General features: G+C 40.3%; 1 protein-coding gene across 4 annotated transcripts in view; it reads right to left on the bottom strand.

Annotated features, from left to right (window-relative positions):
• The window catches only part of trps1 (trichorhinophalangeal syndrome I), a 115,037-nt gene extending 97,479 nt beyond the window's left edge, over positions 1-17,558 (bottom strand). The window contains exon 1 of one of the 4 annotated variants that reach the window (XM_085791503.1): positions 17,114-17,558. The gene's annotated coding sequence lies outside the window, so the exon portion shown is untranslated. Of the gene's footprint in view, positions 1-16,527; positions 16,832-17,113 lie in introns of those variants that run through there. The other 3 variants (XM_085791504.1, XM_085791500.1, XM_085791501.1) reach the window with 3 other exon arrangements.
• Between the last annotated feature and the right edge of the window lie 1,169 nt (positions 17,559-18,727).

Raw genomic sequence — 18,727 nt, 5'->3', positions numbered from 1 at the left:
GGAAAATGATTGTCTTTGAAAGGCCTTTTTGATGTGTCTCGCTGCATTTTTAGACATTATGTAGACAGAGTTAAGCTCCATGTTCCACCAATTAGAGCACAGAGAGCACATTGTTTGGTACTCAACCCAACTCGACTGTTCCATCTGAAATGGATTATTTTAGTCAGTTTTGTTGTTTGGATTTCGAATGCAAAGCGCTGATGTTTGCATGTACTAATAAAACTATCTTATATCAATACAAACAAACAGAGCGGCCAACAGACAAGCAGATATAAGACCTTCATCTGATGCCTGTTGGTTTGTTTTTATATGTCATATAGACGAGAGTTTGATTCCACATTCCATCAATTGCACATTGCACAAACAGGAAACTGCAGTTTTTTTTGTTGTTTTTTTCAAAAGCTGCATCTGAAAATTACAGGACGATTCTGTTGTTTTGATTTTTGGTATTTTAAACAGCGAGGGGAAAAGACAACCATAAGCAACTGGGGAGCATATTTTATTTTATTTATTTATTTTTTGACTTTTTAAAGTTATAAAATTTTGAGCTAACTTCAGCCAATCAATGCACAGAAATCAAATATTTAACTGTACAGATCTGATGATTTCACTGGTTAATCCTCTACTGTACTCATGTTTCAAACAGGGTACATTTGCATTTTGTTTTTATCTCATTTCAATTGGATAGAAATGTTGATTACATTTTGGGTGTTAAAAACAGGACGGCTAAAGTGAAGTTACAGCCCAACCTCGTCTGCCGTGGATAGTTGGCAGAAAAGCTGAAGCAGGTCTCGTGTAGTCAGTTGTTGACTCATCACTACTGCAGCATGGACTTGACATCAAAAGCTTGAATAGGATGCAAAAGAGCAAACACAACAGGAAAAGGAGATACATCTGTTCCTCATTCCACGTTTTAAACATACTATGAAATTACCAGAAGCCTCTAAAATGTTCCCAAAACAAGCCTGAAATTGACGTTAGGAGTTCCAAAAAGTTTCAAAACCTAACTTTGCTTTAATTAACTACATGTCCACCCCCCACCTCTGTGAAGAGCCAGATCTGCTGTTATGATGGTGTCCCTCCGGCACAACACAGATGCCACGTCAAACCAGTTAGTGACAACCCCTCTGTTACAGAGGCTTTCTATTAAACTGACTGATGGAGCACCAAAAAAAATTAAACAATACGGTTTTTATCCCTTGGCTTGGAAAAACTAACATGATAGCTCCCGGTGGAGGACATGTCAGAAAATAGACCCCACTGTGAGCGGCTGAGGAGCAGCTGACACTAACTGCTGATGTCCGTGTCAAAACAGTGTGCTGACGACTGTCTACAGTTACATGCCGATCATTTCACTTTTTCTTAATGAATTTCTTTCGTCTAAGGACCTCAAACCACACAGTCAGTAAATCACCATCAATTTCTACAATTAATATATCATTACATTCTTTTAAGCAAAAAACAAATCCAACTATGCACTTGTTCCTGCTTCTCCTCCACTGTGAACAAAAGACATCAACCTGAAATCTGGAAAATGCAAGACATTTGACAATTTATGGACTAAACCATGATCAAGGAAATAGTACACAAATGGATCAATAATGAAGATAAGCATTAGATGCAGCTCGTCATTAAAACCATTGACCCATTAGCTTTAGTAGTTAGTTATCTTACCTTAATCATCTAATCAAGTGTACATCTATATCTAGTTGACTGGTGTGTTGTTAAGTTGCTCTGCCCGTAAAGAGTAGGCGGCTAGGTGCAATGGAGGAGACAATGGAACAAGGCAGGAACTCCTTCATCAAGTTTGTCATAATAAGACGAGTACGACACTGTCATAACATGACCGTGCCAGCGATTTCACTCTCTTGTGAACATCAGTCAGTCAGTAACCTTGATCAACCAGATCTTTCAGCCTCTGAGGTTAAACATGCGGGAGTGTTCTGTCTGTTTATTACTCCAACCAACGCCCAGAGCTTTCAACTTTTGCTGTGACACAGGCACACGTGCAAGTAGCTGACACGCCACCACTTCCCTGTAAAAGACATGTTCCTCTTATAATGTCTAAATAAACTCAAACCAAAGGAATGATATCAGACCTCTTCATGCTCTGCACCTCTACAACAGTTTCACGGTATATGCGCTCAAATAAACTGCGCACACACACACACACACACATGCAGGCAACAGAGCACATAAATCTCTAAAGGATTTGTGAACTAGGAAAGAAAAACTTTGGGACTGCTGCTTGAAGTAGCTGCTGCTGCGGCTGCTGGATGACAAACTTATCAAACACAGTCAGGACAATGTCCGCATTAGCCTGTGGACGGTGTTAATGTCCCACCTTGATGTATGATAGTAGCAGGAAACCGGGAGCTGCATAAATCAACATGGGACTGTTGATTTTGACCTTGGTCTCCATGGCTAAAACTCTCATACATCAAAAATGATGGAGAACAAACTCTGCTTCAGTGGTAGTTGTAGGCGTAATGGAAGGAACTAGTAGCTGCATAAATCAACACGTTGATTGTTGACTCTTGCCGAGCTGTCTTTTTCCCCAAAATACGGAAAACAAACTGCAGCTCTGCCAGAAACACACACACGAACACACACACACACACACACACGCCTACGCAAGACATATCTGCTGATTTTAAAACACACACACCCATGTATGCATGCATAAACCCCCTGTGTGTGTGTGCATGCGTGTGTCATGGTTTGCTTTCTCTGTCTGGGTAAGCTCAAACATTACGTCAGTCAGACACACACACATGCACACACACGCACGTCCACACAAAGAAAACAGGCTGATCCTCAAAAGCACACACTCGCAACTCAACACAACTCGTACACAACACTACCAGGCAGAAGTTGGACAACACCTCAATTCGTCCTGTTTTGTATTGAAGTCAATAAGCTTAAATGGTTCCAACGTAAGTGGTTTAGGTCTCCAGAAGCTGAAAAATCCTGTCAAATTCACAGTGAACAGGTCTTTTTCCAGGTATGAAAGTTTGAAGCTTTTCTGCAGGAATGGAAGTGAACGACGCTTTGAAGTTAATGCAAACTACTCCTACAGGTGATGACTTATAAAATCTCTGTCTGTACAAAAGTGTTAGAACAAACTGTGCTACTGCACCCTCGTCTTGCAATCAGAACGGAGAGGAAAAATATAAGTACCATAGGAAGACAGACAGGCTGGTCAGCGGTTCGTCCTACAGCAAGATAATGACCCAAAACTTCAGCAGGAAAGAACCAGACGGTGGAAGAGCAGCACTGTCTCCAGTCTTAAACCCTGTGGAGCTGGTTTTGGGATGAACTGGGCAGAAGGTGAAAACAAAGCAAACCCAAACAGATTGGTAGGAACTTCTGCAACAGTGTCGAGAGAAACTTTCTGAGTGATATCTGATTTCCGTTGCAGAAATAAGGTCAGAAACGCATGACTCAAATATGTAAATTCAACAAGGAGAGAGAGACTCCATGGTTCCATGGTATTTAAATTCTCCGATTCTTTTATTTATTTTTTCTGTGCTTTAACTTCAGAAACACTAAGACATTGAATTATGTAAATTTAAATAACAGCTGGAAAAATTGAGGTGTTCTAAAACTTGACCGGTAGTGTATTTACACATACACACACACATGCACACTTTCCACTCCTGGAGAATCGGACGTTTCCTGCGAGCGGCCGGCCCGACGGGAAAAATGTCTGGACAAACTTAAGATGCACGCGCGCGCGCACACACACGTACGCGTACAGACACACAACGGAACATTTTCAACCCACAATGTTGACTTTATATTCCTTTCCAGAGCCCTTCTATCGGCACGCTGGCCAAGTGAAGCAGCGTTTCCCTGTTGAACACTATCGGGAAGCGAGGCTGGGAGGTTTCAGGGCCCTCAGTGATGTCAATTCAGGGCTGGGCTCCATTCAAAAGCTGGACTTCAATCAAAACCGAGAGCCAAATATGATCACGCTATCACAGTGACTCACTGGAACTTCTTTACTGCAGAATTTCACAGTAATGAAAAGGCTTTAATATTCCTCAGTGTCACAATCAAAGATACGTGTAGAGCCTGAGAGCTATTAACTTTCCTTTGATTTGATTCTTCTGTAAAGCTCAAAAAACTGATCCTGGGACTGATGCAAAAGCTTCTCCTACCTTCCTGGACTGTAGGAGGGCAATGGTGTCTATTATGATTATTGCAAAATACACGGAGAGACCTAATTAATGCCCTGGAGGCACATCATTTTTGACATAATCTTGGTTGATATTTCAGCATCTACAAACCGCATTTAACGACTCACCTGCGGTAAATGTTAAAATCAATAGTAACATTAACTTTCAATTCCCCACTGAACTGAGCAGCACCCACAGTACAGTAGGTGTGTGGGGAGAGTGTGCTCGTCGACAGAGGAGGAGTCTGATGCACTTTGGGCTGATTGTCGGTCAAAGCACAACAGGTGATCGCATGCAGAGCAGCAGATTGGAGCTTGCGGTTTAGAGCTTTTAATTATCACCAAGCGTTATAACATTAACAAAGCTCACGCTGCTCGGGCCGCGTCTGAATGTTCAATCTATTCGGAAGGATTTCCTCGAGATGTCGGTGGTAGGGCAACACATTAACGACTGTACACATTACGTTGATTGATGGTCTGCAGTGAGTCTTAACAACACTGCGGTGCCCCAAACATTTGTGTGCTCCTTTTTCAATCACTGCCGCTAACTCATCTGGTATGATCTGTCACTTCTCGCTCCAAATGCTGTTTTTCTTCACTCTCTTTTCTTTCCATATTTCTTCCTCTTTCCATCTCCTTCCATTTTCATCTGTAAAATTGAACGCTGTCAGAGCTGTCTTAACTCTAAGGTATTATTCAGGAGAGACTTTTCTACATCCTCAGAACTCTTTTGAGGCAATCTTTTGCTCCCTCACCCCATATGTGTATAGTCTAAATGATGCTGTTAGCCCGTGGAGCAGTATAACTGGAATACAACCAGAATATGTTTGAAGAACAAAGCAAGAAGCACTTGTTTTATCTTATCCTTCAAGACATGACTCCAATTTTAAAGCTGCTTTAAGTGCCTGGCAAGATAAATCCAGAGTATTCTCCTGCGTCGCAGCTTGCCAAACTAATCCTGAACGTTTTTATTATTTGAAAAACAAAAACAGGTTTTTATCTTATCTCACAACAGGCACATCCCTCAAGGTTTTATTTAAATGTGGTAAAGAAAGAATAAAGAACATGTCAAGTATGTGAGAGTGCAGCTTTCTTATGTTTTAAACAGGTTCAAAAGTTGTGCACGTCCGAGCACCTAAAAAAAACCAAAAAAAAATACACACACACAAAACCAATCACGATGCTGACACTGAACTGACATTTTCAGATGGGATGGGAATCTAATCGAATCCTTCAAATCACTCACTGCCTTCTCCAAAAGAGGGAGAAGAGGAGAAAAAGAACAAAACAGCAGCAGAGAGAGGGAGAGAGGGTTCTCACGGCTAGGTGAAATCAGCCTCTAAACAAAGGGGAGAAGACAACTTGTGTGTGAAGCACTAAAAAGCCCAAAAGCCGTGTTGCAGAACAAACGCCATGCACCCCACTGTGCTATTCCAACCACCGCAACACACACACACACACACACACACACACACACAGGCCCTAAGTAAATTTAACTGTCAGCCGTAAAGTTTTCGACCATAGTAAGTGATCTTTTGCCCCCTTTTCTTTCTCCACTTTTCCTCCTCCCACTCCTGTATCTATGTAAATTAGTTCCTCATCCGTCCTGCTTTCTATCCTTTCTTCCTTACTTCCTTTTGCACTTCCTATCTGACTTTATCTTTCCTCTTGTGCCCTCACTGTTTCCATCAAAATGTAAAGGACACTCTCAAGTTTTACAGTTTCCATATCTGCTCATCTATCACCACCTCATTTCACTAACCTTCCTTATCCTTTATTCTGCTCCCTACTTCCTAATTCATCCATCCATCCATCCATCCATCCATCCCTGACACCCCCACTTAACCCCCCTCTCCTTTTTACTTATCTCCTCCCTCTTGGAAAATGAGAAACAAACCCTTTCCTCTTTCCTCTTTTTCATCCATTCTTCCTTAACCTCCACCCCCCACTACCCTCTCTCTCTCTCTCTCTCTCTCTCTCTCACACACACACACACACACACTCCTGACTGTGGGCCTCTGACACCCCCCTCAAAAAAAGTCTCAAAGACCCCCAGATGTGAGCCCCCTTAATTTCCATTTCAAAAAAGAACCACCTCCCTCCCTCCATCATCCATCTATCCATGCATCCACTTCTACACGCACACACACATACACACAAGACACTTCAAACACACTGTTATACACAAACGCGCACACACACACACACACACCTCAACAAGTGGACTTTTTTTTTGAGAGAGAGACAGAGGAGCAAAAAAATCATGCTGACCGTGACAAATATCACTTATCTGATGCTTTAAGTGGGAGTGCTGGACTGTTCATGCAGCATAGTATCAATACCAGGAGACGACTTCCGCTTTCACTGACTATTTTTAAAAATATGCTGAGAACACAAAATATTATTTATGCTTAAAAAGGGGAACCTGCTGATGGTAACAATTTCCATCAATCTGTGTGGTCTTCTAATGTTTGTTCTAGACCCAAAGGTGAGGCCTGAGGAGATCATCACTCCAGGCTACTTGGATAGTGTTACATAAAGTGTTTTTGATGCACAATTTCACACACACCACTGAAAAAAGAAACTTTGATAAAGTTGCTAAAAACTAATATCATGATTCTGACTCTATTTTAGGCATATAACTATGTTAGACTAATGTATTCCCTCTGAGAAAATGTGCATTTGACTTTAAGTGTCTGGTTCTTGAATAAATAGAAGCAAACAATGATTTTTGATTTATTGTCGCATACAAAGTTTTAATATAAGAGAATCACTGTAAGGCGGGTGAATCAGATGTGACAATCAGATTAAGGCTACAACAAAAGACTACTAATTAATGGCAATCATTTTCTCGATTCATTGGTCTACAAAATGTCCCATAATACGGGAAAATGCCTGTTACAATTCCCCACAGCTCCGGGCTCTCTATCACAAACTGTCATTAGAAAACCATTAAAGACTCACATGTGAGCAGAGGACAGAGAGCGATTTCGTCTCAAAAAATTAGTTTTGGTGCTAAAGGTTAAGAGCTAGTGACAGCTCAACACAGGACTTAAAGCGCCAAAAAGTGATCTGATCACTATTCAAAACCATTCAACGGTGTCTCACAGCCACCAAAACCATCACTGGCATAACCCTGCAGACTGAGTGCCAATGAAATTCATGAGAGAAATAAAGAAAATACCCAAGCCAACCCACTCAAGGTTGTGGCTTTCTGCCCAAAGTCAACGCTTTCATTTTACGTCAGAGAATTTCCCGCATCATATATGGGACACACACAAAGTTTTTGTACCAAGGAAGGATACTACACCTTGAAAAGGTGCTCCACCTTTAAAAAACGCTGTGTAAGTGAAAACTAACTACTGTAGGAGAGGATGAATCCACGCTTCCTTCTGAGTTTATGTGGTTTGAAGTGAAGCCTTGAGGGCATCTCAGCTCAAACTGTCTGCAGGGCTGTACACTCTAAAGCCCAGAGCTGCTACTGCAGGATTACTTAACAGTGCGAGTAAACTAAGTCCAGCTCCATCTTGCAGAGAACAGGTGAGACAGTTAGCTGTAACAAATTGTACCACAACGGTTTGATACGATTTGGGCACAAATGTCAATCTGGACCAGAGGGGAGAAGGAAGTGTGTCATATCTCCTTCTGCTTTCTTTCTACTAACTCCCTGTTATGGAGCGGCAAGCCAGGATTACATGAATCATGAATAACACAACAGGCCAGACTGGCCATTCATCAATTACAGTTACTAGATCCATGCTTAATCTTTATTCTGTTTTTTTTTTCAACAGTCCTAAAAGTCCACACAGCCAGAGGCACACAAAAAAAAAAAATAAGAGAAAAAAAAAATCAGCAGAGCTATCCACTTAGATGAAGGGGGAAAAAAGAAAAAGAATGTACATGTTAGTCGTTTAAATCATAGTTTTAATTTGACGGGACGCCATAAAAAGTCTGCCCCTTATTACACAGACACACAAACACACAGACGAAGGACTCACACTGACAGACATACGCATGCATGCACACAGAGTGAGGACAAAGACTACTTTGAAAAGTTACTCAGCCACCAGATGTTTTAGCCAGATCCCAGACTACAATACTAATGGGGCTGTACGTGTGTGCGTGTGTGTGTGCACGTGTGTGTCTGTGTGTGTGCAAGAGAGAGACAGAGGTGGGGAGTGAGCACAATGCTTTCTAAAGCTGCAAAAACTGAGTCCTGTTCCATGGCAGGTATATACTGTAGTAATAACAAGGCTGCAAGTGTGCCACATCAAATAAATATAGCGCCTGAGAACGATCACATTAACATACAAGTGTCAGCCTGTATTTACGGTTAAATGAAAGTTCACTCCCATCTCTGAGCGTGTAAACGAGAGTATTTTGACAGTGGTTACGCTATGATGAAGCACACGTGAGTCTTAACAGTCCCATCTTGCATTACAGTAAAAATGAGAGAGACAGTGATTTAGAGATAAAGAATCAGAGAGAAGGAAAGAGACACCTGAAATGAAAAAGAAAAAAAGAGTGAAACACGGAGAAAAGCAACAAAATTAGTCAAATCTAACTCTGTGTGTGTGTGTGTGCACACGCGCGTGCAGGTTCTTGGTTTGACAACTGACAGAATAGACAGTTAACCTTCAGTACAGAAATAAACAATCAAGTGAATCAAATTAGTCACCACCGAGCAGCAAATGAGACAGATCTGACCTCAACATGTGGAGATAAGTGCTGACAGACTGTTACGATAACTGATAACCATCTATCAACAATGCTCAACTGTCTGGAAATGACTGTTCTCCAACACTGCACCACTGACTCGAACCATGAGAAGTGGTGCAACTCTAATTTCAAAAGGACAGACAGGAACGGATGGCATATCAATGAAACATATTGAACCCACGGAGGCTTCAGAATCACCTGTGAGCAGATAACAAGCATATCACAAATAGCTGTGTAGCAATCAAGCAGAAAACTGCTAAGTCTGATTTGGTCTGATCATAGCTTAACTGAAAACTGCTGTCGCATGAAATACTGTTATTTTACCCCTCATCTGTTACGCATATTATAACTTGTTGAAAGGAAACATCTGAGAGCTGGGAAAGTGCAAAATGCCTGATCGTAGAGTTTTTCTGTTATAACGCAACAGGTGGATGAGCACATTAAATCGAATGACTTAGTCTCAGTCAAAACAACTTTTAGTCAAGTAGCTTTCTCAATTAGAAAAAAAAACAACTGCCACTTCTACTTGAGAAAAGTCTCGCTGAATTAAGCATAGAGTACTTGAGGAAAACGGTTCAATCCTCCCCTCCATCTGTGTGTGTCGCACCGCCTTTCTCAGCCTCAACATAATTCACATCCAAATTCATGCCACTTACGCCACTGTCACATTTTCCCGTAGCTAACTTTCTCGGGTCTGTTAAGGTATTGTTTGAAAAACTGGAAGAACTTACAGACGGAGTCGTGCTCATGGGAAAACCTCAGAGCAGTATACCAACATACGCGCAACACCACAAGTTTCCAATCCATTTTTACAGTTCATAGTGCATGTCACAGTCACTATCTCTGTGATCTCTTCTTTATCTCTGCATTACTGTGTAATGTCTATTTGCCACACATAGCACAGGGATATCATGGTGTCAGGCTACACTTGCTTCTGAATATCATCCTGCATCTTCATCCAACTCTAAACTTACTCTGTTTCTCTTTCTAATTTCCTTAAAACAAAATTTAAGGGTTATAAACAGAAGCACTGAGACACTGTCTGGTATGAATGAAATCCCAATTATAATCACATACATGCCAGAGCTATAGAGACTTCTATATCTCACTGTTGCTGTCAGGTAACCCACACTGAGCAAAGTGTCATACAGTGGTGGACACCAAACACAATGAATCACAATGACGTACAATTAAAAAAACCACTGTCAAGTCAAACTGAAAACTGTTATGTCTTGTTCTTGACACTTTTCGACTCATTTCAAGACATTCTTCCAACTGTAAAAGAAGAAATGAAACCAGGTGACTTTATCTGCAGGTAGAACAGGGACTCACTTGTATCCTTTGTGCATTGTGTGTGTGTTTACTGGCATAAACAGGAGCACTATAAATTTATTTCACTAATTAAGGAAATAACAGGAAGGTAAAAAAAAAAATGGACAAATGACGGCAAATACTATAAAAAAAATAGTGGGATCTATAAAATTAAAAATAAAATTCTTATTATGCCTATGAGGACCTGATGAGACAGTTGGAAATATTTTTGGTTCATTCTGGTAAATACAATCTCATAAAATTCCATTGCTGTGAGGAAAAAACAATATTGGAGCTCATTCAAATTCATTATGCAAGGATTCAAACTTTTAAAAGGCCAATTCACCAATAATTCACCTCAATTGCAAAACTGATTCTCTGTTAATGATTTTTGCTGCAGGTTTTGGCATAATATATAATGTCATAAGTTATTTTAATTGGGCTTTTAATGTGCAGGAAGATTTTTAAAAGGTGAAGTTATTAAGTGGAAACTTTACAGACTATTATCACAGTAAGACCTACAATTCCAGGGGACGACATAAATCAAACATACTTTCAATGCACCTCAAGGGTGTAAATAAGCCAAGGGACTATATACACAGAGACTCTATAAAAAGGCATTTACTATCATCTTATAGGGGAGTTGTATAGAGTTAATACAAACAACCCGAGGATCCCAAACTTTTCTTATTACGATCTCTGTGACATCAACATTTAAAACACATTTAAGTCTGTTTTATTCACACAAACCACACAGACTTCTAAGAACAAATGCACTCTGTCTATTCTGTTTCATGATAGTCACTGACAACTGTTTATAGGAAAGCCACATTTCTTTCCTAATGATACACAGCCATCAACAGTTGAGCTCTTTCTCTTTCCTTTGTTCCTTTAAAAAAAAAAACTTTCAAACCTGGAACAACACCTGTAGCACAGCTTGGAGACTTAAAGCCATCACCTTAAAGACCATACAGTAGTGAAATGTAAAACTGAAGTTAAACATAGAAGGAACATGAGGGCAAAACTACTGTTGTGTAGCAAATGTGACAAAAGCGTTCTATAGGACAGCTGCAGTTCATTTGCTCAGGACTGAGCAAACAAGCTCTGATTAATTTTCAATCAGGACACTGGAAGTTAAGTGGATGCAGCGCCGCAGCAAATCATTCACTGTGTTTTACACGAGGTCAAAATTCACATGAACAGTGATTGATACCCGAATGTCTGGGGTGCACAGGAAGCATCATGAGTACACTACTGAGTCAAAGCAGTCACAACTTCACACACATCACACAACAAGCCAGCAGGTTTCTCAGACAAGAGAGCACTCATTAACTCACTCAGATGCCAGAGCTGTGTTAAATGAACGTCAAATATAGTTCCTTCAAATCATTCTGCTACCATAAAATACAGCATGTGTGCATGTTTGGAAACAACATTATCAACTGTACTTTTGAGGGATTTCACAGATGCTCATACACAGTAGTTTACAAGTAGCAAGCGGGTGTTGTATAGTTTGAGCAGCACGACCTTTTGGTAACAGGAGCGTCTCTTTAACCACAGGGCTATACTGCTGCCTGTGTCACCACCTTCTGCTGCTATACGTCTAAATCCGCTCAACCACCACTTTATCAGTCTGCATGGTATCGTGACAGAAGGATTATTTACTCTCTGAGATCAAAGGGGAGAAAAATTGTCCCATATTTAGGATTTGTATGCCCCCCCCCCCCCAAAAAAAGCACAAGAAAATAAAAAAAAGAAAAAAGAATCATTTCACCCTAAACCAGGACCATGTGCTCGTTATCTAAAGCAGGCTGTCTAAAAGACAGACTTAAAAGTCTAAAATAGACCAAAGACATTAGAGACAAACTCAAGCCTAAACAAGGCTGTACTAACCACAGACAGAGAGTGGGGATGACATTTTGGGCATTTAGCAGACACTCTTTTCCAGACCGACTTCCAGTAACTGCAACAGGAGAATAAGCTCAAATCCCTGTATCACCGACATTACAAGCAGCTAATATAGAGCAATGAAAGAGCCAAAACAATGTGCCCGGGCAGTAAAATAAGTTAAAAACAATTGTGTCCTTGGGATATGAGCAAAACAAGAGACGGGGTAATAAAGAAGTGCTAGCTACACAGCTATGAGCCAAGAGAGCCAGAAGCCTTGCAAAAAGGTTTTTTCTTTAAATAAACTATCCGTGACAAATGGATGTTTTCCTTTATCTGAACTGCAGGCAGGGTTGAGATGAATAACGGCTGATTGCTCTAATAGATGCTATCTTTTCCTGCTTATTGGAAACAGCTAAGTTAGGACAGTTCACGTTCATAAACAAATTAGACATTAAAAATAAATAGGAGTTTTGAGATAAAATAAAAGTTCTTCAAACCTCTGAGAAAAATCTCATCTGAGCTTCTTATAGCATCTGCTGTGTACCTGAGATTGACTAAATATAGACTTAATTAAGGCAGGGTCGTAATTTGGAGGCACGGAGTTGTTTAGTAGGTGTCACCTGTGAACACTTATGCCGTAACATCTGAGCAAGGCTTTCCATATGTCTAATTATCTGACACCGTGAGATACAAAAAGAAAAAAGAGGAACCCATAACTTGAATAAAATAGTAAACTTACAAGTTTAGGTGTGATAAAACTGTTGCTGTTAAAATGTATCTAAATTCTTCATCTTAGCGGATTTTTCACATCAACAGATTCCTCTGTGCTGAGTAACAGGTTTATGGATGAGATTAGCTGATTTACAAGCATTTTAATATGCCATCAACACACAGAATACCTGATATAACAGATGAACAACAAAAAAAATCAGTCCCCGTGCTGCAAGAGCCTGCGTCCAAAATTTTGACCAGATGAAAAGGGACGGGACGCTCTGAGAGAGGACACACGCGTCAGTCCGCAGCAGAACGAGAGAGACAGCAGCAGCAGAGCAGAAGTTCTAGCAGGAATTATTCTGTGTTTTTCCTTTCAGATGGTAATATAAAGCAGATTAAATACCTCACTCTGTAATTGTACCGTATTGTGTTGAGGAGCAACAGTAGAGGTTTTGCAAAGGTTTTACAAACTTTGATCCATCTGTTGTTTTTCCTGTTGATAAAATCAGATTATTGACTCATCTGAACTTCCACAACTTCTTTACAGCTTGAATAACCATTTGTAAAATGTCTTCATGTCGGACATTTTTATTATATAGCCTACACTTAACAACAGTTACTTTTTTCACACTTCTTATATCTTTGACTCTATTAATCATGTTTCCAAAAACGATCAATATACAAATAGAAAACTGTTCATTCTAAAATTCTTGAATAATTACCAGCTGTGATAACTATTTAAAGGCTTTAAAAGAGAATCATGGTGCATAAGATTTCCATGTCTCATTCTCCACAAATCCCTCCATGAATTTGAGGCAGCAAAAATCAATCACGTGCGCGCCAGTGAAATCACTACAATTTCCCCCAAAAAAGCCGCTTGAACTGGGTTGAAGTCTCCTTTTCCGCTCCATCTCAAACTGGCCTTTTCCCCCTTTTAACACAGTACTACTTTGAAACGACCAAAGACAAATGCATGGCAGCCCACAAAATCACTACAGTTGTTCCTCATGTCTTACAGAACATCAAACCATCAATAAAACACAGGAGATACATTCCAGCTAGTTGAACAGGACATTTCTGACTTTCCTCACTCCATGTGTTCTCTCTCTCCCTCTCTCTCTCTCGGTCTGTTTCCCTCTCTCTCGCTCTCTCTTTCCCAAAACTTTCTCTCTTCCCAGTTCCACCGCAGAGACTTCACATATTGCAGCCATATGAGTAAGCCATGGCTGTCTCCACAGCTCATACAGAGACGCACACACGCACGCAGACAGGAAAAAGTGCTGTGCTCTCTCCCACTCCGTCTTACACACACATACAGGAAAGACTTTTACAAGCAGAGGTTCTCTTTAGGAAGTCGTCAACTGTTTTGACGTTTAATAGCAGCTACGAACAAGGCCGTAAGATACAATAATATCCAGTGTCTGGAAAGGGGGAAAAGTTAAAAGTTGTAGAGCTAGACCGATACATTGTTATATCTCTTTTTTTTTTCTTAGAAATTTTATAGAACGTTGTTAAAAGTATATGAAGGTTTAACAAAGGTATATTATATGCATGATCTCTTTGGAAACATGAACATGTTATTTGGACATTCAACAACTCATTAGTTAGACACAACTGTACGCAAGACCGGAGTGTGTCGTATCTAAGAAAACATTAACAGACAGGACAGACAAAACAAGGAAGCAAAACACTGTCCAAAACCCAGCTAAATTAAAACTTGTCTGTTCATAAACACTTGATCCAGACTTAGTAACAAAGTGCCTTTAGGTGCGGTGAGGCGAATCACACTACTGAACTGACATCATCCATGTTCATGCAAAAATAAATAGAAAGCAATAGAAAAACTTGCGTCAACTGGACTCCTGAGCAATATGTCAACAAAGCGCACACGGAGCATTGGAAACGTGCCTTACATGTTAAAATACGGCTGGAAAAAGTTACACATGGAGCTGAATACATCACATAAATGTACAGGAAACTAAACTTCCAACTGTGACAAAAAATATTCAAAGCTTCCACAGTAAAACTTCAGAAACATTTCACAGCATTTCTGTGACTTTGTAAACTGTTTTCTTTTCAAAGAAGTCCAATTTGTCATTAGCATAAATCTCAAATGTCTTGTATTTCTGTAAAATACTGTGGGGATAAAACATATTCTACATTTCCAGCCTCTGAATTAGATTCGTGTTTAGAACGTTGCCTTTAAAAACTGCAAAGTAAACAAAACGCTGAAAGTTACATAAATCACTTCATTTGTAATTTCACTCAAATGATTCCCACAGTTTTATGAATTGAAGAGATGTGTGTGTAACTCTTCTCTTCTGCTGTGGCTGCTGTGGCCAAGCAGACAAAAAACTTACAAAAGAAACTATTTGTCAGAGAAGAAAGTTTTTAAGTAAACACGGCAGGGCAGAACTTTAAGTACATGTTTAAGATGCCAAATCAATATTCAAGGTACAAACTTACTTTTACTTTTTCAAGTGCTGCGAAAAGTCTGAGCGGTAGCTTGTGGTGATCACAGCTCGACACTGAAAAGCCGTGAAGCTAGAGATAGACATGCTTTATTTTTAAAGTGCAGCAGAGGTAGGCTGCAAATTGGACAAAATTATCCAATGAATATATCAATGGATTAATTTACAAAAAGGGAAAAAATACAAAGTGTCAGCTTTTTCCAATCAGCTGCAAACAAGTGTGGAGGGGTCACAGTGAAGACTCCTGGACCTGTTTTTGCTTTAAAATATATATATTTCTGAGGTTATCTGGTGAATAAAAGTCGCTCCACAGACATAAGCAGCTCTTTTTGGGGGGCCAGAGCTGGAGCACTGTGAAGGACTATGTAAAATGCTTCCTAGCAGTGTGTGCCTCATTGTACTGGCTTCACATACTCTGCTCTCCCCTCAGAGTTGTCATGCCTACCCAGCTCCCTTATCTCAAAGGAACATCACAGTTTCTTACGACAGAAAAAGAGAGAGAGAAAGAGAGGGAGAGAGAGAGAGAGAGGAGGAGGGGGGACTTTTACAAAAGTCGAGTGGAAATGCAACTTAGGTTTCCCGGCATCACTCATGAAAAGTTGAGCAACAACAACAAATAAATAAATACACGAGTGATATGTGAGCTGCTTAGTGCTTGTTTTGTCTCTCAACTTGATAAGGGAGGATGTTTTCTTTTCTTTTTTTACGACAACTCACATCCACCATGCGCTCTCGAGCTTCCTAACAATGAAAAGAGGTGCAAAAGAAACAGCGCCATATCAGCTTGTAAAAACACAACTCCCTTTGATCCGGAGTGACACTACTTTGCCACTTTTAGCCCCAAATAAACTCCCCGAGCATCTAAACCGCGTTCAGCTTTCAGCACAAATCTGTCTTTCCTCCCCTCTCTCTCTCTCTGTATCTCTGTGAACGACGTGCGTCACTCGTTAGCACCAAGCAAATGTGAACTTGAGTATCAAGTTTGCAAGTCGGAATAGTGAGGGGAAAAGTTATCAATGAAAAAATCACAGAAAGTTAAGTCACAGTAGGATGCAGGAGAGACAGGCTACACCGAGGCGACCACACGGCTCCAAGTCACCGGCTTCTTCACACAGCTCCGGTCCGGGATGCCACTTATCGTCAATTTTGTGTCTGCCCCCACCTCCCCCCCTCCAAAAAAATAATAATAAATAAATAGAGGGGGAAAAAAGCAAGAAACAAAACTTAAGAGAAAACACAAACCTACTTCTGGCGACTAAGTCACTCCACGTCCCCTTGCTGCTGGCTTCAAACTCAGTCTTAAATCAAAGCAGTAGCCGTCCCCCCAGTAGCCCCCCAAAACATTTGTATTTGTGTAGCGTTTGGTGTCCTAACCTAAATGTAAATTGCCATGTGAATTCAAAGCGGTGCTGCTGCTCCTTTCCTCCCCCTCATTCAGCAGATCCCTCTTTCCTCAGCGACGCTGCTCAGGCCGTTAGTTACATAAGACGCAAACCGACTGCTGTCCGTCGTAAAAACTCCCAACGGCTAACAGAGCAATATTTTTGTCTCCTAAACGCAGCATTGATAGCTCCGGCTTCCCCCCCTTTCTCCTCTCTCTCGCTCTCCTTTTTTTTTTTTTTTTTTGAGAAAAAAAAAACACCAACACATTTCATCCTTCCCACTTGTCCGAGAGCATGCATTTCGCCATCTACAACTCCAAATCGTGCACCGCCGATGCGTTTTTCTTTTTCTTTTCTTTTTTTTTTACTGTGCCACTGCACCAACTAGTAGTAGACAGGGCTGTGTGTGCATTTGTGTTGCTAGTGTTTCTTTGGGTGCTGCTTACCTGTTGATCAAAATAAGCATTAGCCTCTTTGCTCTCTGTGTGTGTCTCTTTCAGCAGCCTGTTAAGATGGTGGCTGCCTGGCTGGCTGGCTGGCTGGTTCGTCTCTTTGAGGGGTTTTTGTTTGTTGATGATGTCGGACGGGGTGACTGTGTCTTGGCTCTCTCTTTTTTTCTTTGGTCTGAGAGGGAAAGAGAGATAGTTAAGGCTTCACGGCAACACATAAAACTACAGGCGAATACCGACTGATTAATGAGTGAGTTTTTGGCTCTGATGGTGTTGCAATATTCCGATGTTATAGTATATTATTCAGCCGCCCGGAGCCCGGATTTGCTGGGGACAGCAAACCAAAGCAGAGCAGCTCGTTATCTGTTCTTTTTTTTTTTTTTTTTTTGTTCAGACTGGTGTTATCGCTTTGCTGTGACAGGACCTCTCTGCCTGTCTCTCTGTAGGCTGTGGGCATTACGTCAGAGGAGGAAGACACAGCAGCTCTATTAATATCAAGAAGCCACCCGAAGACTGACTCTTAAAGAGACAAACACGGTGTCTCACTTATTTACAAAGTTAACACTAAAACCAGATTCAGCCACGGTAAAATCAAGAACACCGACTCTTAAAGTGACACCGACCATAATCTCACTCATTTAGGCTACAGTGTTTAAAATACTGAAAGAAATCAACTTCACCAACAATCAACAACACTGACTCTTAAAGTGACAAAACACTCTAATCTCATTTGTTTACAAAATTAGTACAAAATTAAATCAACTTCAATAAAATCAGCATTTCTGACTTGCAAAGAGCCAAACTTTGATCTCTCTCATACAAAGTTAACACTAAGTCAAATCAACACTAAACTGAAGGAGGACACTGACTCTTAAAGTGACACAGACCATAACCTCACTCATTTACAGTAAATAGGACTAAAATAAATCAACTTCACTCAAAATCAAGAACATTGAAAGTGACAAACACTACTTATTTACAAATGCAGTAGCCTACTTCAGACAAACTTCACTAAAATCAACATTTCTCACTCTTTACTTACTTTTATTTACAAATTTAACACTAAATCTGATCAAACACTCAAAAAGCAAGAGCAGTGACTCTCAGAGAAACACATACTCACATATTTCACTTATTAACCAAGTTTATACTCAAACAAATTAACACTAAATGAACATTGACTCTTAAAGTGACATCAAGCCTAATCTCAGTCATTCACACAGTTTATTCTAAAACAGATCAGTTTAAACAAAAATCAAGAACACAGACTGGCAGAGACAAAACACTCTGCTAATCTGGTTTATTTACAAAATGAATACTGAATCACATCAACACTTACTGGCTCTTAAAGTGACGAACTGTGTAAGCGCACTTATTCACAAAATTTATACTGAATCAAATCACCCCTAAATTTCTAGAGCACTGACTTTAAAAGAGACGCACTGTAATGTCACTCCAACTACACTAAAATTGGCTTTAAGGGTAACATAAACTGTTATTTTACTGTCACTTATCCTTTAAATGACAAAAAATAACCACATCATCCGGTCAGATTAAATAAACAAATCTGATTTTCTTAATTGATTGTGGATGACTTTCACCGTTACCTCA

Source organism: Trachurus japonicus, chromosome 11 (assembly GCF_045865225.1).
Source record: "Trachurus japonicus isolate A0001 chromosome 11, Traja_1.0".
Lineage (NCBI taxonomy): Eukaryota > Metazoa > Chordata > Actinopteri > Carangiformes > Carangidae > Trachurus > Trachurus japonicus.
Note: the sequence above shows the minus strand (reverse complement) of the source record. Positions and strands in the feature narration are given on the sequence as shown.